Source organism: Lissotriton helveticus, chromosome 3_2 (assembly GCF_964261635.1).
Source record: "Lissotriton helveticus chromosome 3_2, aLisHel1.1, whole genome shotgun sequence".
Classification (NCBI taxonomy): Eukaryota; Metazoa; Chordata; class Amphibia; order Caudata; family Salamandridae; genus Lissotriton; species Lissotriton helveticus.
In genome coordinates, this window is record NC_136062.1 from 161,902,759 (window position 1) to 161,924,116 (window position 21,358).

The window sequence follows — 21,358 nt, forward strand, 5'->3', positions numbered from 1 at the left end:
TTTCTAGACAACAGGATTTGATATTCTGTTCCCCTGGTACTAAGGAATCAGTCAATGTGCCAACCCGAACCAGAAAATCAGTTAGGCTGCAGCCAATACACAACCCACTCAGCATTTCTCGCTTAAGATGTGTTTCTGGTACAGTCAGTCCCAGGTGACAAGACAGGGACAAATATGAAACTCAAATCTTCTTTCTTAATTAAACCAAATACACAAGGAACACTAGAAATATAATATGCATTTAAATGTTTATTTTAAAACCCCAGCATAGTACATAAGATATGAATTGTAACCACTCAGAAAATAAACAAGAAAGCAGCGAAAACATGAATTTATTAACAGCAATATATATATACTAACATGTTTTTGTATTTCTAGCAGTAGCACCATTATTTCCTACTTCTAGACGCTATGCTTGCTCAGTAGTTTAGTAAAAAAAACAAGCCTATCTTGCGTTTCAAATGTTTTACAAAGTCTCATACCAGATTCAGAACACCAGCACTATAGCTGTGTCATAATAGCAGTCCTGCTATTTCTGTCACCGAGCAGCTGTGTCTATCAAAAAACAAATATAGTTACTTGGGCTTTCCTCTCTCCATCTTTCATACTACTTAGTCAGGGGCATGTTAACAACTGGTAAAATAAACAAGTAATATTAATATACTTTTTCAGCCATTTCCAATTATTAAACAATGTTCTTTAAAATAAAACAAATCATAACATGTAGTTTCTAGTGTTCTAGGAAATATGTTTACCACAGATAATGATGTTCTTCAGAAAAGCGATTACTTAACAAAAATGTATTCGCATAAGCCTGATTGTCATATTTTCTTGATACAACTAAATGACTAAACAACATGTTAAAATTGTTTATTTCAAGAAATGTGAATTTCAAGAGATCATAGTATGTATTGTTTGATTGTTTGACTAACACAAATTTTGTATAAAAAAAATCATTGGACCGCAAAGGAAAAATAATTGAATGTTTACAATAGAGTGAGAAACTGATTTGGTAGCAAAAATGTTTAAACATAACATACTGCCAAAAGAGTTTGCATTTTTTAATCTGTCTTACACCTTTTCATACTATTATACATACTCTCATATCCTACTACAGGAATGATGTTGTCGTTTTTACAATCACCATGGATGATGGGAAACGTAGTCTTTATGCAAGAAAAATACTGCTTACGGTTTAACTGGCGGGAAATGCAAATTATGTGGACCAATGGGGGAGAAGTAAAGGTGTTTAAATAGGGTGAGTGATGAGGGAGGGCGTATTCCTCGGTCAGTTAAGAAATTAAGTTGGACGTCTCGTAACCGCAGTGGCAGCTATGAAATGTGTCGGCAATGAAATAGCAAGATTGATGTTTTTCGTGGTATGAGACAGTCGTAAGATTTGATGAGCGAGATCAAATGAGAGTCTGGATGTGTGTTTGAAGTGTTGTGATGCAATTGCGGGAAGTAACAGGGTTGAAAGATTTGAGAGTTAGATAATGTGGGTATGGATGCGAGATAATATAGGAGGGAGGAGAGGCGTTGGATAATACATGTGAATGATATTAGTTAAGTTGTGGGCGCAGATGTGAGGGAATAGATGTCAGTCAAGAGGGAGAGATGTATTTGCGTGGAAAAAGTGGGTGAATAGTGTTGTACGGAAGTTAGGTTGACAAGGAGCAAGTAACAGCAGGATTTTGCGGGTGAGTCTGCGAGTTGGAGATTCACCATGGGGCCGGGGTAAGCTATGGAACCCAAGGTCGGGTGGGAAGGTGAACGTAGGAGTTGGAGCATGTTAAGTCATATAGCAGTATGTGGGAGCAGTTAAACATGGGGACAGTCAATCAATCCCATTATTATTGTGCATAACTATGGCTATATAAGAAATATGTTGCGTTTGTCCAGAGACATTGTGTTACGAAATGTAACTGAATATCAATGTATTTGTTTGATGATGTTTTATGCACTAAATGGTAACAGCAGTTATTTTTAATATTCCAGTGACCCCTGACGAAGGGCACCAGAGGCCCGAAATGCATTGGGTATTATAATAAACTACACTGTCTCTGACGAAATTGCTTTACTCGTGTTCTGTGCAAGAGGTTCGGATGGCCCAGCCCTAACACGTGAAATCTCGTAAATTGGCAAATCCACTCCGCGTGTGGGAAAGAAAGGTTGAAAAATTTGATGACAGTGTGCAGAAACTGGATTACAAAGCAACACATGGATTCATTTTGAATAGTTGGATTATTGCCCGCATTAGGCTACTCCAGTTGTGCATTTGGCGGGGGCATCGTGCGTCCCCATTATGAGAGGACTACATTCAAGTTGGACAGATTTGAGTGATAAGAAAATGTGAATTGTTTCTAAAGGCTACCATCAATATTTAAAGTTACTTTGGAAACCAATATTTAGATGTCAGAGTAACACACATGTGTGATAGATGATTGACTTAGGCAATAACTGCTGGAATTAAATAAGAAACAGCTGTAATTGTACTTAAAATAAGGCTGATCAATGTTTGTCTTGTAATATCTCCATAATTGTATACATATGCATTTGTTATGTGAACCTCTTCATTGGTCCTCCTCCTACCATGCAAAACATTTTTCTCCATTATTTTATAAACACAAACTTAATAGAGAATACTTAGAGACATGTGTTTTATTGCAGTGAATGTTAGTATTCACGAGGAGTGCCCATTGAAACTATGGAAATACGTGCTCATATCTCCTATAAGTATATGCACAAAAACTGAAATTACGTTTAGATGCAGATACACAGTCAAGAGACAATAATAGATGTAGCCTTGCTATAATACCCTGTCAATGTACTTCGATTCTTTGATGTAGAGGGAATAAAAAACATAAATATGGTAATTCAGTACTCAATCATTCACTACACAATATCTCAGGTGAGACTGCTGGTGTACAAAGTGGCAAATACAAAATGAATGTAAGATTAAATTGGTGGCATGAGCTTAATAGCAAAAAGTCTGAGATTAATAAAACAATTTTACATACTTCTATGAACAGACCCAAGTATATAAATTCATTTAGATTGCTGTCACCCTTCTGAGTGGCTAAACATGGATATCAATGCAAATGTCACTCTGAAACTGCACCAAAAGATGAGCCCCACGGAGATAGAAAGCAGAAGTCCTAGATTTTATTTTCTGTGTGGCTAATTAGTCTTCAGATCTCCATACGAAAAGACAGCAGGCTTCCGTCCATTTTTCTGCATAATCTTCATCAAATCTCTCATTCTGGGCCACAGTGAAGTGATTCTTCCAGTCACCAGCAATCCCTGTAAAGACAGAGACAAAAAACATGGTAGATTATTTTGCACCTTTCTGTCCCATATCTTTTAGGGAAGACCAAGAGAGAGAGTGAACAAGGCTCTTATTTTGACTTTATTGGTTATATATAATGGCTCTATTGATGTGTCAATGACTTGCTCTACCTCCTTGATGCATGTGGTTAGATTAAACAACAATGAACATGGGAAAATGCTGGCTCAAAGAGAATGCCAATATCACGAATATTCAAATAACGAGCCAATGCACTGAATTCACAAGCTCATGTGATTTATTCCACTTTTTTCAGAAAATGTAAATGTATTCAAATCATGTGATTGGCAAGAATAACAAAAAAAGAATAATGATGAAACAATTTGGGTGTCAAACATTTCACTGTTGTTCGAATGTATGACAAACCAACATATATTCACGAATGTGCATCAAACATCAACATATATTGTGTTAATTGCATAAATGCTGCACAATTGATTGAACACTGGGTAGCTCAATATAAGGCACCAGTCCTTGTCTAAAAGATGATAATAGCACTTTGGCGGAGTAAAGAACAAAACTGTCTAAGTATAAGAAAATTTGAATACATCACACCAGCTTGTGAATTCAGTACATTGGCTCGTTATTTGAGTAATCTTGAGAATTTGAGCAACTGGATACTTTTTTAGTATACAAAATAATAGAGGTCCCACCCAGTTAGCTTGGACCCAAGCCTTCCATTGGTCCCAATATCATAAATATAGCACATAGGTGTCTTAACAATTTGATGTTCCATATACAGATGTGACTCGCAATGCTGCTGTCTCATACTTTCTGTAGCTCTTCTTGTGTCTCAAACACTGTCATCTCCTGTGGCTATATTCTATACTCTTGCAGGAGGTGGTTAGTCTGACAACTGACAGGACACCCTGACAAGCTTCCCACTCTGGAGCTTAAGGCTCAACAAGGACTAAATGTCCAGAGTTTGGGTAACTGGACATTGTTGAATTAAGGCACATTAAGGTGACATTTGGGAATATGGATCCCTACCCTGTGGTATACCTATGTGATCGAGGGTGACTCACCTGTCAGCTACCTTCCCCAAGTGAGGGGCATTTAAGTAGAATGTTAGGTAGGGGATCTTCAAGAGAGAACACATCACATCTCATTTAGCCATAATAGAGAGAACCAGCAGAGCTTTATTGTAGAGTAACTCAATGAATACAATTCTAACAAATGGACACACTTAACAGAAAAATATAAACAACTACTTATTATTTCACCTACCAGATTAGCTAGAATATACACATATACATATATAAGAATGCCTAGTATGTTAGATAATAAAGCAAATGCTTGATAAGTCTTATTTTTGCAAGTCGCTCCTAAAGGCCGAAGCCAAACTGCAACCATTGCACTCTGACAAACAGCAAAAAGGTCTAGGACTTGTGGTGTACTTGGTGCAGTACTTAGAGACAGTTGTTGAAGACAGTGGGCGCTTAAAAGGTTATTGTACTAGAAAGATGGAATGATAATGATATTTACTGCTCTACACAGGATTATGTAGCATGGTGGGTCTGTCAGAGGAACAGTTTTGAGCAATGGCTTAATCTACTGAGCAACAGTGAGGCAGGCATTGAGGTAGACTTCATAGTGTGCCAATAAACGGCAGCAGATTAAGACATACTCTGAGATGAAAGGTTGTGTGAATATCATAAACCTGACCCAAACACTAGTAGTTATATAAATGCTCTGTTATCTTACAGTTCAACTAATCACAAGTGGAAAGATCATAAAATAGCTATAGTAACATGGTTAGCAATTCAGACTGGATTTTGGAATCTAAAAGGTGGATGTTAAAAGCCAGTGAAGAGTTCTCATATTACACTGATACCCTGACTGTCTAGCCACTGGATCTCCCTATGTGGGTTGAAAATGGATAAATAAGCTCACATTTTCTCTGAGTAGTAGCTGAAGGAAAGCTAAATTATCCCTGGAGTAACAGGTACTAGAAATTCCATCTTTACATGGGTGCAAACCAGTCATAGACTTTCACCTTTTAGTGATGTGTAACAGCCATGGACTGTCACTGTGCTGTCACCCATACCATCTGATTAAAGGAACCAATGGTGGCATACAACATATCTCATCATAACAATTAGGCCTACATGAGGCCAAACTATTACTCAAGCTATCTTTCAGTCAGTGTCTAAGGGTACAAGTTACTTACCTTCAGTGACACTCTTGCTGGTGGATACTCCGGCCAACTAAGGAGTCTGCACCTTTTGAATATCCCTAGGAGTCAGACTGGATCCAGAAATAAAACTTTTCAGCAGTACCCCTGTGCGCCAGCAGGTGACATCATGCGGCTCCACACTGATTTCATTCTGCTCAAGAAGTGATGCGCACAACCGCAGATAAGCACCACCAATGCGTCGCTGACTTCAATTGCTTTCTGGGCTGTCCACATCCCCAGACGCAGTGCCAACAGCAGATTAGCTTTGACCAGTCTGCGAATATGTGCAGACCTTTAAACTTAAGACTTTGCTAGATAGAGAAAAGACCAGTTCCTGTAATGTGGAAGGTGGAATGGTCGATGAAGAACCCGCTCTGAGACAGAGTATCCAGTAGAAAGAGTGTTACTGAAGGCAAATAAGTTCTGATGGATAGTTCTAACTACAGATTCCTCACCTTTTCAATAGTTTCTAACAGGTAGTGGGTCTCTGAACTGGCTCAGACTAAAATGTCCTGCAGTACTGCAAGGGCGAACTGCCCTTCTCTTTGAGACTGGCCTTCCAGTCCATAGTGCTTCATGAATGTAGGAAGTGCCAGCCACCTGGCAGCCTGAAAGATGTTCAGAACATGCATACGTATGCCAACACAGTGATAGCAGATTTGGCTCTAGTGGCACAAGCCCACAAATCTTCTGGTGGCTGTTTCTTACCCAGTGCACAGCAGAATTTGATGCAGTCCTATCAAGCCAGAGATGGTCCATTTCTGCACTACTCACCTCAGCTAGTCAACCAAAGAGCTCATTGTCTACATTATGATCCATGGTATGATTAATATAAAAAAAGCCAAAGACTCCTTTAGGATCCAGCTGATGCAGTCTCTATTCCTCCTTATAGGGTGAGGGGGCGCAAAGACCGCCAGAAGAGTCATATTTGTCCCAATATGAAAATGAGTGACTCCTTTCCGAACAGAAAGAATGTTCCAAACAGTGGGCTGGCAGAGAGGGCTTGTTGCTGATTCACATGTCATGCCAATGATATAGCGATAAGGACAATTGTCTTGAGAGTGAGACGATGCACTGGACAGCTGTGCAGCTGGAGAACACATTAGAAATGTGAGGATTAAATTCAGGTCCCACTGGGTATAGGTGGGAATAAATGTTGAAAATCTGTCAAAAAAAGTACATCACACCAGGGGCTTTAATTAAGAAGGGCTGGCCTGGCAACCTCGAAAAATCCGAAAGACCACTGGGTTCAAAGTGTCCATGTTGGACTAGGAATAACACAAAAAGCAATACTGCGAATAGCTTAGCCTGAAGTGGGCAATCTGCAGAGTACAACACCCAGGCAGAAACTTGTCCCAATGGCTGCCTACCAAAATCACATCAACTACTTCAGGAAGGAGGTTCAGAGGAATCAACTTTCGCAGCTCAGTCTCCAAGCATGGAAATGAGCCTGATTAAAGGACACATGTTCAAGTTTCAGGTACACTTTTGTTACATAGTCCAGTACACCTAGGATGAGCTGGGCCACTCATTACTGATGTACTTCAAAAGGCGAGACAGTGGTGGGAAGCTGTACATGAGTTCTGAGCTCCATTCTAGGTGGAAAGCATCTCCGAGAGAAAGCTGTAGTGGGAACACCTACGAGCAAAAATGCTGACATTGTGTATTCTCGGTGGTGGTAAAAAGACTGAGCCAAGGTTACAAAGAAGATACCCATTGCCACATCAGGGTGTAGCTGTCATTCGTGATTCACTAGGCTTCGCCGCCTGAGTGTGTCTACCCTAGATTTTAAAGATCTCGCCAGGTGGTGTGCCACCAGGAAAATCTGATAATCCAGTAATTTCCCAAGGCACAGTGCATCCGACTCAGAATCCACAACCCCAACCCACCCCATATTACTTGCAGTATCACATGGCAGTGATGTTGTCCAAGAGCGCCTGTAGCAGCTTCCCTTTGATGGATGGCAGGAAGGCTTTCAGCACCATGCAGATAAACTGCAACTCCAGTGGGTTGATGAGGAGCAGCGCCTCGGCTGGTGACCATGTGCCTCTGATCTTCACCTCTCCCAGATGGCCTCCCAAACCCTGAAGTGATGCACCTGTCATCACTGTCATCTCTGGGTGGAGTAAGGAGGAATGTTTGCTGCAGACCTGATTGAGGTCCAGCAACCACCAGAGCAGATCTCTTACAGTTTGCTCTGAAATAGGGACTCAATTGGACAGATCCCTTTGGTGCTGTGCTCGCTGGGACAAATGCAAGAAGAACAATTGATGGACAGAATGCTGATCCATGTCAAACATTCACCCCAGTACAGAGACATGGGCCTAAATCCATCATTTGTATGCTCCTTATGCCATTCCAGTTGATGTGTGTTTTAAGCTCACTAGGACAGCAGACTCGATGCAACTCCCCCTATATATAATCTAGATTATTTTTCTAACAACCTGCAAGAGTCCAGTAGCCCCCAGCAGCTTCAGAGTCATCCTCACTGATATCCAGATCCAGGACAGCTGAAACACATAAGGATCATAGGCCAAATGTCTTGAACGCTCCCGGACTCTCGGCTCAAGTGGAATGGAACAGCACTGCACCGTGTCCAGAATAGCTTAGATGAACAGAAGCAACTTTGAAGGGGTCAGGTGTGACTTTGGCATGTTGATAGCTAACTCCAACAATATGAAGAGGCTCGCTGTAGTCAGGAGGTTGGTGACAACTACCTGGGCCAAGCCCTCTATGAACAGCCAGTCTTCAATTTAGTGAAATACTGGGACCCCTGACCTCCAAAGATAATATGCTTCAAACTCTGCCATCACTTTCATGAAATCTCAAGGGGCACTGATGAGACGGAGAGCACTGGGAGCAGAAAATACTCTTGTCCTAACCTGAACTGGAGATAAGGCTTATGGGCCTGAAAGACAGGGATGTGGAAGGCCCAAAGAGCGTGCTGTGGCCTTGTTATCTTTAAAATACTTGAGGGCTGAATTTGCTTTTTCTCTGAAAAGGTCCATGAGAATCCCACAGTCCTCATCGAAGCTTGTCTTCTAAATGCAACAAGGGACCCCATTGCTCAGATAGGAAGTCCACAGTGTCTAGTCTACATTTTAGACTATAGGGCAGTGAATTAAGCCAGGTCAAAAAGAAAAGTCTTAATTTATTTCTTAAATGCCAATTAAGACACTTCAAGATGCAGAGTTAGTTTGTTCCAGGCATTGGGTGCCAGAAAAGAGACAGAGCAACCGTCTTTCCTTAAGTGATTAATCCGTGGCACCACTGCCAACATCAACTGAGAGGAACCAAGCCCCCTCGTGGACGAGTAAAACTGGACTCTATGTTCAAGATAATGAGGGACTACATGATAAAAAGCTCTATGAGTCAAAATGATCACCTTAAACAGGAATTGTTTCCTGACAGGCAGCCAATGAAGCAAATGTAAATAAGGTGAGACTGTAGTTTAAAAGGGAGCTCAAGAAGACGTTGTGCAGCCAAATCTTGTACTACCCGAAGCTTTTTAATCAGGTAGTGTAGCAGGCCTAGGTATAGACCCTAGCATAACACTCTGGTTATGCTAGGCTCTATACCCAACACACAAAAATCCCACATCAATTTAGAAAAATAGAGTCAATATAATTACACCCGAACAAATTGAATCCAACCAATAGAACCGAGTTATGAATGTAAAAATGTTTATGTGAAAAGTAGTACCTAAAAGATCAAAGCGCCAACTGAAGGCATCTAGTTGCTCAAGACTCAAAGGTTATGGCCGACCGTGATGGAGTGCCGTTCGAATAGATGAGGTGGATTGGGCTCGGTCTTAGCCTCCCTTCGGACTAAAAAGAAAAATGTTCCTGAGAAGGCAGAGTTCAGTGGGGTAAGGCAGCCTGTGGTGTCCAAGAAGGAGGTCTTGTCGTCAGGGAGCCGATTGGAGGAAGTTGCTACTACGTTTGGACTTTGACACTTTTTTGGAAGTTGAAAATCCCCAATTGGGAGTAGTTGCTGGATGTAGCCGACAAGGGCACCACAAGGCCAGATACCCTTTCTGAGAGGGTGTTCTGAACAGGATTTTCTGCTGTGGAGAAGAATATAGCAGGAAGTCAGGCTGACCTGCGAACCACCTTGGGCGGATCTGCAAGCAGGTAGGTCCTGGTCTGCTGTTGGTTCTATTTTTTGGTGAAAAGTTTTCCAAGTCCCAAGTTTGTGGTTTTGTCTGGAGGCACACCTTTAGCTAGTCCTGGACGGTAAATTCCGCTCCACTCGTGGAGAACGTAGAATTGCCAAAAATTCCAGGTTACGCGGCATAGCAGCATTTTTTCCTTGTTCGTGCTTTCAAAATGCGCGTTTGCGCGTGAGGTAGCGACTTACAGGGATCCCTGCATTCGCTGATGAGTTTTCCTATCCGTTCGCGTGCGCCACAGGATTTTAGTAGCGCGATCCTGAGAGAGTGTGGAATTGCGAACACGTCATTCAGACGCGCCATAAGACATCCGCGGTCGTGAACAGGAAACACGCATTGCAAGTGGGAGGGGGAAGTGAAACAAGATGGCCACACCAATTGGCGACTGCATGGGCAAGTTCACAAAATATTTGCCACCGAGCACGCAAACAGTGTCCCCGAACAGGAAAAACACATCGCAAACAGGCGGAACAAGCAATTCCGCGTGCTCGTGGAATTCTGCCTAGCTCGCGGAGATTTTTTACAGTTCCACAGAACTTTGCGTAATGTAACTATGCAAATCCCGTCCACCCCTACCTTTAGCCCCACCTCCAAGGGTTCACTTGGTGGGTCAGAACTCACTCGAGCCAGAGATCAGGTGCAAGGTTCAACCTCTCTGGAGCTTGTTTTGCCCCTGTAGCTCACACATGAGGCCAGACAACTAGCCCTTAGAGTCACTCTGGAAGTACTGGGATCAAGCAGGTTTGAGGCGCCAAGCAGCAGGGAAGTCCTCTGAGGGTACAAGGCAAGCTTCATGCAGCAGAGTAGTCCTTTGGTAGCAGCAGGACAATTTCTCAGGGGTACAAATCAGAAGTCAGGCCTCAAATAGCAAGACAATCCTCTGAGGTACAAGGCAGGACTCCTGGGGTCATCCGTAGGTATAGGAGCCTACTAAAGAGTTGGTCCAAGGGTCCAATATATATACCTGGTACCAGCATTTGCATTGAAGGGACTTCTAGTCTACACCCACATCTGGTTCTGAAAATGTCCTTAATTCCCCTTTCCAAGTTCCAAGTTGTCTAGGGTGACAGAAGGCTGGTGTCAAGTCAAGTGTGCTGGAGGCAGTCCTTTAAAATGTAAGTGGGACAGGGAACAGCTCCTGGCTGGGTGGGCCATCCTGTCAACACCCAGCCCTCTTTGTCTCACTATCTGGGAAAAATACACAAAGGGAAATTGACAAGCTATTTACAGTCATATGACCCTTGTGACCCTTATAAGTAAATTAAATGTTCCAATTGTTTGTTAGCCAATCTTACTGTGTTTAAAGGAGAGAGTGCAAGCACTTTAGCACTGGTAAGCAGTGGTAAAGTGCACAGTGTTATAATGTCACCAAAATCGAAATCCAGATAATAGGAGGGAAGAAGGCAAAATGTTTGGGGGAAGACCTCACAATAGACTGCCGGGTCTAACAAAGACCAAGTTAGAGTGGAACACCATCAGTGTGGAGCTTCACAACACCGTATGTCGGCTCGCAGGGGTATTACTGAAAAGTTTCCGGATCCAGCCTGATGCCTGGGAAATATATTCAAAAGGTGATGAATCTGCGGTTAGAAGTGCCCATCAGAATACATGAGCTGTGTACCCAGGATTTGCGGGGGTTTTCTTTCCTCTGGGACAACAAGAGCTCACTAAATCACTAAATCTCTTCTGCTCTTGCTCACCAGGGTAACTACACCTAATTGGTGATACCACAGCCAATCCACAGTCCTGATCAGAATCAATAGCGAAACTCCTTGGCCTAACCAAGGAAGTCAGGAAACACTGAAACTCTTCTGAGCAAAAGCCCCTCCTCTATCCACCGCCCAGGACAATTATGTAGACTACCATGCAATGACTGTACAGAGGCTGTCAAAGCTGTATGGGGGAACAAAAAGTGCTAGCATAGTGGGTAACAACAGGCCTAATGCTAAGGCTTGGATCCCAAATGAAGGTTCCAGGAGGAAACCCAGCATGTCAAGTGCCAGGTGTCACACAGCATAAGAGAACAGCGTTGACGCGCAGTGGCTCCCCCTTACCTCCTAGTCTATGCTCATCCCAGCAGGCACAGGAAGCTAAGGATACACAGCCTTGGCTCCCACCCATGAGAGGGGCACCCCCATACTGTCATTGTGCAGCCACTGGAAAAGTGCTGGAAGGTTTGTCTGAAGCCTGGCATCAGTTGTTACATATCCAGTGGTGTACTGTCCATATATTCAAAAGAGAACCAACTCATACGAAGGCCTCCATATATTCACAGGAGAAACAACCCGATATTGTAAAGTAGTGGTCATATGAAGGAGCAGATATATGTGAGAAATGGTAGATACATGAACAGAGCAATTTGAACTGTCGTGGCACATCATTACATGAAGTTTGCAGAGCAAGACATTGAGCATTTAGACTGTAGCATAAGTGTGCTAAGCTTTGTGTTCAGTATATGTAATTATCAAAAGTATGTTGGGAGCACCCAAGTTCAACCAGTTCATTGAGATTATATGCTTACATATTTTGAAGTCCCGTAAGTAGAAAGAAACACTCGCATCACATTGTTGCAAGTATAATGCATACGAGTGACAAGAGTACATGCAGGGTTAATGAAAAGACGACAGTAACATTGGAAGTGGGAAAACAAGGTATTTACTATATAATACCAAATAAGTAGAAATACTGTAAAATGCCCAGTACACAATCCTCATTTTTTGTTTTGTTTTGCAGAGTTTTATATAGCGCTGACTAGACCCGAACCGAATCAGGTATCAGAGCGCTTTACACAGCACAAGTTACGTTTTTACATGAGGACACACACTTTCATTTTTAGGCATGGGGAGATTAAGTGATTTGCCCAGAATCACAGGAGTTTTTGGCGTCGTTACCGAGACTCGAACCCAGATCCCCAGGTCCGAGGTCGAGCGCCTTAGCCTTTAGGCTAAATCCTCTCATGCACCAGTAAATAGGTTCTAAAACAGAATACAGCAGTAACTAATGGAATACGTTCTATATGTTACATCACACAGAGAAATGTGCAAAATGCCACACTTCTCCTTTCCTCACAAAACATAATAAACAAACCAGACAAAAACTAGCCCCCCTAGCAACCAAACAAAAAATACAAACATCTATGGTAACACAGATAAACTCATACACAAAAAACATAACACTCAAAAGGTTAAGGGGTATCCTCTTTACCCGTTCACTCCTGTGACGCGTGAATACTTCAGCATTGCTTCATATCAATTACACCTGAAACTACGTTATCTGTTCTAAACCCCAATCATCATTACAATGGAGACTATTTTAACATTCCCAATTACATTTATTACCATGCGTAGTATTCCACCAATAAGCGCATAGAATTCCTATGTACTTCAGCAATCTGCACATATTTTTTGAATATAGAAAAATCCTTTTTCAACAATAGAAAATCTTTCACGCAAATCCAATGCTCTGCACACAACTTGGAACCCACCACTCTCCATGGCAAGACTTCACAACCATTGCGTGTGGCAATGCTTTCATCACTCTTGTTTTTTGCATATTATCTGGAATTTTGAACGCTGACCTACTTATTTAAATCAACCTTCTAAAAAAGTATATGACACAAAACTACTCTTCTACCCAAAAGGAATAACATCTGTGGCCGAATGAGGTGTGGAACAATATGCCAAAAATGTCTTCCTATTTGGCTCCAGCGCAGTCTCTCCTTGAACTAAGAGCACTCTGAATACATTCTGCCAGGACTTTATTAATCTTTTGTGAGAAAGTGGGTTGTTGGTTGACTGGGATGTACACCCAAGTCAATCAACAGCCACAATCCCTTTCAGGGTGAGCCACAAAAAGTCACTAAATTAATATGTGAGCAACCCTGGCTAGCTTGGCACAAAAAACAGTCAGGCTTAACAAAGAAGAAATGGGTAAAGTATTTATGCAGAACATCAACAGTAATAGAATGAAACCACAACACTATAAAAATACCAAACCAATTTAGAAAAATAGAGCAAATTTTTAATAATTTATTTGACACCAAAACAACAAAAATGCAATTAGTAGAACCAGAGTTATGCATTTTTTAAATCTTTAAATGAAATATAGCACTTAAAAGATCAAAGTGCTAATTGTAGATATCTGGTCGCCATCTGTAAATATCTGAGAGACTGGGTCAAAGTCAATAGTAAGGTTGGCCGTGGAGGAGACCAGTTTGGATACAAGAAGTGGCTTGGACCCGGTCAGCCCTAACATTCGGATTTCGATTTTTTTTAAAGAAAAATGTCTGAAAAGGTGGAAGTTCAGTGGGAAAATTCTGCAGGAGTGTCTGAGGGGGGAATGTCGGTGGCAGATGGATGAGGAGCAAAGCCGCGGTGGAGATTTTCACCTTACGACCTATCTGCAGAAATGGAAGTCGAAAATCTCCAGTGGGACGAAGCAGAGGGCTGTAGGGGGAAACAGTTCACAAGGTCCAATAAACTGTTAACGAAGGACTGCTAAAACTGATTTGTGGCTGCGCAGAAGAATGTAGTGGGAGAAGGCGGGGAGTCGACTGATATACGTTTTTGACTTTTTAACCACTTAATGTTGTATTGTTCTTTAACTTAGACTCTTGTCAATTTTATCACATAACCTGTAAAGCACTCTGATACCCTCAGGTCTAGATCGCACTATATGAAACTCAAAATAAATAATCCGACCGGTGATGCACCTCGGGCAGACAGGCTAGCAAGTTGGTCCCAGTCTCCTACTGGTTCTCAGAGCTTTTTTCTGGCCATAATTTGTCGAAGTCCTCAGTTTTGGAAATTGGCCTTCTGGGCACCTTTGGCACCACAACCAAGGTTCTGGGACTGGATGGATACCTCTTCGGGGTTTAGTAACTCACTCAGGCTGGGTCTAGGTGCAGGTTGAAGATGGTGGCAGCCTGATATGTGCCTGAGGCTCTGAACAGGAGGTCAGCAAACTAACCTTTGGACTTACTTCTCGTAAACCTAGGTGCGGGTGAAGATGCAGGGCTCAACAAAAGAGCAGACCTCTGAGGGTTCAAGGCAGGCTCTAGGCAGAAAAGCAGACCTTCCAGGTACATGAGCAGTCCAGCAGAGTTCACAGAAGGTCACACCAGCAGGCAGTCCTCTGAGAGTACTTTCACAGGTCCAGAAGATCGTGAAGAGGGGGTCTGAAGGTCCTATTTTAATACCCTGGTGCCCTTCTTCTGGAAGCTGGGAGAGGTTTCTTGAAAGATTCTTTGAAGTGCATGGAATTTCCTGACCCCCCAGTAGTTTAACCTTTTCGACGCTCATGACGAGCTGAGCTCGTCATGAGCCACGGCGCTCCGGTGCTCATGACGAGCTCAGCTCGTCATGGGCCGTGGAACGCTCAGGTGCGGGGAGAATTCCACCGCTGTGCTGAGCGTTCCACTGGAGCCAATGCACCTGTGACGAGCTCAGCTCGTCATGAGTACCCGAGCGCCGTAGCTCATGATGACCTGAGCTCGTCATGAGCATGGGGGTGCTGTGCGCGCCCCCTATCCCCCGCAGCGAAGGGGTTAAGGACTGGCAAGGTGGTTTAAATGCCAAGTTGACATGGCAGCATGACACTGCATTCAGAGTGCCATGGCAGACCTGGGACACATTTTAAAGTACTACTTAGGTGGGTGACACAATAAACGCTGCAGGCCTACTAACAACATTTAATTTACAGGTTCTAGGTATATAGTATGCCACTCAATTTGGGAGTTGCAGGTAAATTAAGTATGCCAATTAGGTATATGTCAATCAAATCATGTTTAGGGGAGTGAGCACAAGCACTTTAGCACTGGTTAGCAGTGGTAAAGTGCACAGACTCCTAAGGCCCACAGAAAATCTAGCACAAACTTTAGGTAAGTAGGTAAAAGGTTTGGAGGAAGATCACCCTAAGCCTGACAGGTCTCACACCTTTCCATCTTTCCATTCTATTGAGAGTAATACAGGGCAGTAAGAAGGTATTGTTGTCACATTTATTAAGAAACTCAGTCAAGGCAACTGAAGTGAACTGAGCTCCATTATCAATCAATGCCTCACTTGGTACATCTTTACTTGAAATACCTTCTACAAAAAAAAATGATATTGCCCGTTGTTGGTTCAGACACCACTTTCACCTCCACTCAATGTGACAAACGATTAAGCAAAACAATGAAATCATTTAAATGTTTAGGTAGCACATGAAAGGGTCAAAGAAAATAAACAGCTACCTTCTGCCATACTTTGCCAGGACAAGAAGTCATTGTAAGCACAGGCACTGGCAAAATGTGTGTCCCTTCCTACACATTGAACACCACTTCTCACCAGATCATCCACATCTCCATCCATGCCAGGCTACCAAACATTATCCTGTATTCTACGTTTTGTAGCACTCATGCCCAAATGACCAAAATGAGCTGTCTAACGAATGCACTGCTTAAAGTATAGATGAGATCCAAGGCTATCCCCCTCACCAAAACACCATTCTCTAAAGACAGTTTATCCGCAATTTTGCAAAGAGACTGGTAGTTGGCCTTAAGAATCTTTTCTTTTGGCCATCCATTCACAATAAAAGACATCACCTCATTTAACTCTCCATCTAAATGTAGCATCTTGCAGCAATCCTGCATATCTGCACACACAATACAACCTTCCACCTTGGCAATGATAAACACAACAATATCATCTTTAATCAAATCACACTGTTCCTCAAAAGGTAAACTAGGAAAACAATCCACATTCACATTCTTGCCACATGCAATACCAGACATAGTAAAATTATATTCTAAAAGTTTAGAGGAAGTCCATACAGTGTATCAGGCTTTCTTGATCTTATTGCCAGACAAAATATCAACTAAAGGCAGATGATCTATGCACAAACAAAAATGACCTACCTCACACATACAGTTTATAAACTTTTCCACACCCCACACACATGCCAGTATTCAGAGTACCTTGCTTCCAGCTCTATCAACTGTTTGGATGCAAACCCCACTGTAACTCCTTGGAACGTTCCCATTGAAACAATACAAATGCCATTGCATACCTACTTGCATCTACAGTGAGAAACGTTTTGCGATTTTGATTATATGCCTTAAGAGCAGGAGCACAAACAATGGCTTGTCTGATCAATCAGAATATTTCCTGGCATAACTAGGACCTTATAAGGTCAGAATTATCTTTTAGTAAACTCTGAAAACACTTTGGAAGACTGACATAAGTTTCCATAGACTTACAATAGAACTCTAACTCTGTAATATACAGGAAACACAGTACTCATTTGTTCAATCCATAAAAGATTTGTGCAGATGGTCAAGACAGCAGAATTGTTCGAAGACGAAAAAGTTTGAATTTTCCAGAGTAACTCATAAAAGAGGTTTGGGATAAGCTATAGGAAACAATGATATTTGATTTGTATGCACAGAGAGAAACGTTTATGGTGTGCACATGTACGCATTTTGTAGAAATCCATTCAAAGGTTTTTGAGGATATCTGTAGTTGTAAAGAAAGTGTCAAGCAGGTTAAATGGGGTTATACAGTTGGTATTTTGAATAGATATGCCATAGTTGGGTCTTCAAATTTATTTGAAAGACTAAAATTATTATAGACTGACCAGCTATTTGCCCATTAGGAGTGGTACATTTTTGCTTAAAAGACATTTTAAGGGAAAATTGTGGAGCCATGTTATCGTAGCACAATAAGTCAATAGGAAGAATCGTAACTTATGGTTCTTCAAGTCGATACATTCCATCCTTCAACACTGAAAACTTACAAATGCCAAAGGCCACACCTTGACTAAACTACTTTTTGGGCATGGCCATGGTCAAAACATTGTCAGGTACACTTTCAGTGAAAATTCTTCTCAATATCAGGAGGGATCCCAAAGTATGGCAGATCAGCGTCTGTAGTGTTGAAGTTCAGGGTTTTTCAGTTTAGCAAGCTACTTGAGTGCCAGAACGCTAGTCCTATTCACCTCCACAAAGAAACCATGGCTTCTAATGGCAACATAAATCGCAGCACCCCTTACAAAGGGGAAAAGGATAAGGGCAGGAGAGAGAAAACACTGACGCGAGACTTTTCACACTTCCTCCTGGACTCATAAGAAAGTCTGTGAGAAACAACATCAGATTAGTAGCGAACCTTTGGGACCATTTTTATAATATACAGTCCTCCTACCTAATCATCTGAAAATCGTAGATGATCTTATGTTACGATTTAAATAGGCCACATTGTACAAAAAGCAGGATGTCAAAGTACCAAACTGAAAGTCCAACTACACTCTCCTAAGGAATGTCAACCAGTTCCATAATCTGCTTCTTGGAAGACTCAAGTTGGTTTTGTTTGGTTGCAGTGTTCACTGCTGCACACACCATGTTTTTTCCATTCCTTCTCATCATCATATCTTTAACTCCAATCGTAGAAAACATTTAACAAACACCATTTAAATATATTGTTTGCTGTAACCCGAAAGTTTCTGACACGTCTATTATGTAATCATGACATGTAGGCAACTGCAGCTTAATTTCCCTTCACTCCAATACATGCTATAACTCAGTCCATACCTTTTCGCATGAAGGGTGAACCTGTTTGTTCCCTGAGGTTAATTAATGGTGCTTTATAGTTGGTCATTGGGTTGTCTCTCATTACTTCGAATGAGGCATGATGAACAATCTTCTTCAGAACCTCGTCATCCATGTCCTTCTCCAAGAACATCAGCAACTTTTTCATTTCTCGCTGTAGATCCTGTGGAAAGATGGGCTTCAGATGTAAGCGGGTGAAACTACATGGATGGGACAATCCAATATAAGGTGTTGATCAAGACAGCTACAGAAGAATTTAAAATTATATTTTTCAAGCAGGATGTGCAAGCCATGCTGTTGATATCACTTCTCAAATGGAGGCACTATTTGCAGCAGTGCCCTTCACAGTTTTAATATTTAGTTAGATTTTTGGCAGATAAGGACAACGAGGAACATAGTCTGCAAATTACTTCCTGCAAAAACAATGAGATATGGAATTGGGGACCTGTTACATCTTTGCTCTCGCATAATGATATTTTGGGCTCTGTTACAGCTCTTTTTACCATTTGTTTTTGCTTCAAACTCCCTCACCTATGCTCGAGGCACTTAACATAATTTCAGTGAATACCTTACAATACTGCCTCTAGAAACTTCAACTCACCTCATAAGCATTATCTCATGAACTTTTGTTCCCCTATCCCATCAACACTGGAATATATTATCATCCCCTGTTTATTTCCCGGAGATGCTTAAATATTATTATAGAAGGTGACCTGAATCTGCTGTGTCTGCCTAATTTGAATTATGACCTTATGATACAAAAAAGTGATGCAAAAAGGGAACCTCAGTAATAATAACTCCACCTCCTTTTAGCATATGATAGTTTCAAAACTATTGGAAATGCATCTTATTAAAGTGTAGGGTTTGGGTATTACAATACAATCATCGCGGGAAGGGTGTGGTATAATTTGCAGTGTTTATTCAGAATAGGATACACAAATATGAATTGAAGTAAATAGCTGTGAGAACAAAAGTATATTTAGCGCCAGACAAGCAATGCTTGCTTAAACTCATAAGGTGCAAGAATAATTCTTATGGAACACTTTGCCTGTGGATATCATCTACCAATACCATATGACAAACCTATACCTCCAAGTGACATATCCTGATTTATCTGAACATACAAGTGAGTTTTCTCAAAATACAATGACGATTTAGGGTTAGTATAATCAGAATCTTAAAATAAGGGCTGAATCAATATTTTTCAAAATGAACGAGAGATACTCAGCAGGCCGATTACTTCACACCTACCTCTTTCATATCCTCGTAGAAGAGGTAGAGAACACGGAGCTCATTCCTTTTTGACCACCAGCCCTTCACATGCTCGTACCAGGATCCAAAGGAAACTGAGAACAAAAGTGATAGGGTCAACAATATATTAACAAGCAGTGGCAATACTAATAGGTCATTCTTATGAATGAAAGTGCCTTTTGTGTCACTGGTCGATTTAGGCACTCAGTTTGTCATCATACATGTACCCTGTCACTCATCTTTGCACTCATACATCCATCCACTGAATCCTTGTTGCATTTACTCTCTGACCCAAATGCAATAAAACACACACACATTCAACAATACAATCGCAAAGGTGCACCACTAGATCCTGTGGAGTGGTCTGGCACCTCATGGCTGCCCTCCTTCCATGTGCGCTGCTGCCAGAGAAAGACACCACAAATTATCTAGTTATCCAAGGCATTTTTATAGCATTACAATGTCGTGTGTGCCCTTGTAAATTCAAGCTCAGGCAGCTGGATAAATAAGCAAAATTATCACAGCTGTATGGAGGGCAATTACTTTTTTTGTGAAACTACACAACTTCTGCCCAATTGATTCCTAATCCCCTTTACACTTGCCTCCAGCCCCCACCGTCTTCCTTAATCTCTTAGCCCTTGGTAACCCTGGGTTTGGCACCAAATGAAACCTTGAAACATTAACAATTTGAGCATAGTTGAGCAAGTGCAAAGGTCAAGCTTCATGCAATAAAATGAATATCCAAAAGGAACATCAACACAGCGCAGAAAGATAAAGGCTGTGCTACAGTCAGTACATAAAGATATGCCAGGCATGTAACTTAACCACTTCGCTGCTAATGACAAGGGTAACTCGTCATGGAGTGCCCATTCATTTTCAATGGAAATGAATGGGAAGAACTAGATGTACCTTAGCATCCAAGTGGCAGTGAAGAACAATGTTGGTAAAATGTCACACCTTCATACGTACACACAGTGGTGCTGGCACTGATCGGAGTGGCAGGGCAGAGGCCAGGGGCAAGGAAGACGACGGGGGTAAAGTAAACAAACAAAAAATGTAAACTTACCTTACCTCCTCGCACTCCTCATCTTTATCCCTTTGCTCCTCAGGAACCAAGAAGCACACCCAGGCTCTCCTGACCAATCACAACACTGCAATGCAGCATTTTAATTGGTTAAAGCTCCGTGGTTTGGCACTCAGCCAGGGAATGAAGACCTAGGCATGTTCCCCATGCAGGCTGTACTGGAGCCTGCATGGAGAACATGCAAAGTGCGCATGACTGTTTAGCTGTCCCGAGAGGGCCTGCCCAGTAGTCATTGGCAAATAGGAGGGTGGCACTACTCCTCCCTTTTCCGAGAGCAGAGCAGACCTGCCCTGCTTGCCAAGCCACAGCAGGAACAAATAAAATGATAACAACCAGTTAATATAATTTTATTTTTCCTTTATTTTCACTTCTGAAAGCAGTGGGTGACTCCACAGGGGATCATATTGGCCCTTGTGCAGTGCCCACTCAGGAATGCAAAAAGTGCCTACAAACATTTTCAAGGCTGATTCCATTCACAACCTTAGCTTTGCTGGAATATACATGAATGCACCCCAATATACTATAAATGGCACATTGTATTTACTACCACGCCTCCATGCTGGGATATTCTTGTCCTATTCTGCTTAAACCTCTCCATTGCAATCACAATGTTATCTTTGCTGCTGGGTAGAATGCATCTCATCTATATTACCTTCTACTATAGCTGTATATTCATGATCTTATCTCATGTTATTTCAATTTGTTGCAAAGTACATTCAAATAATTTAATACATCTGTACTCGACTCGTACT

At 41.8% G+C, this 21,358-nt stretch overlaps 1 pseudogene across 1 annotated transcript in view; it reads right to left on the minus strand.

Annotated features, from left to right (window-relative positions):
* Nucleotides 1–231: 231 nt before the first annotated feature.
* Nucleotides 232–21,358, minus strand: part of LOC144826528 (sulfotransferase 1B1-like) — a 373,545-nt pseudogene continuing 352,418 nt past the window's right edge. Inside the window, exons 6-8 of the transcript XR_013609838.1 lie at nucleotides 19,523–19,617; nucleotides 18,254–18,434; nucleotides 232–3,303 (exon numbers count right to left, since the gene is read on the minus strand). The product of XR_013609838.1 is annotated as a sulfotransferase 1B1-like (transcript). The remainder of the gene's footprint in view (nucleotides 3,304–18,253; nucleotides 18,435–19,522; nucleotides 19,618–21,358) is intronic.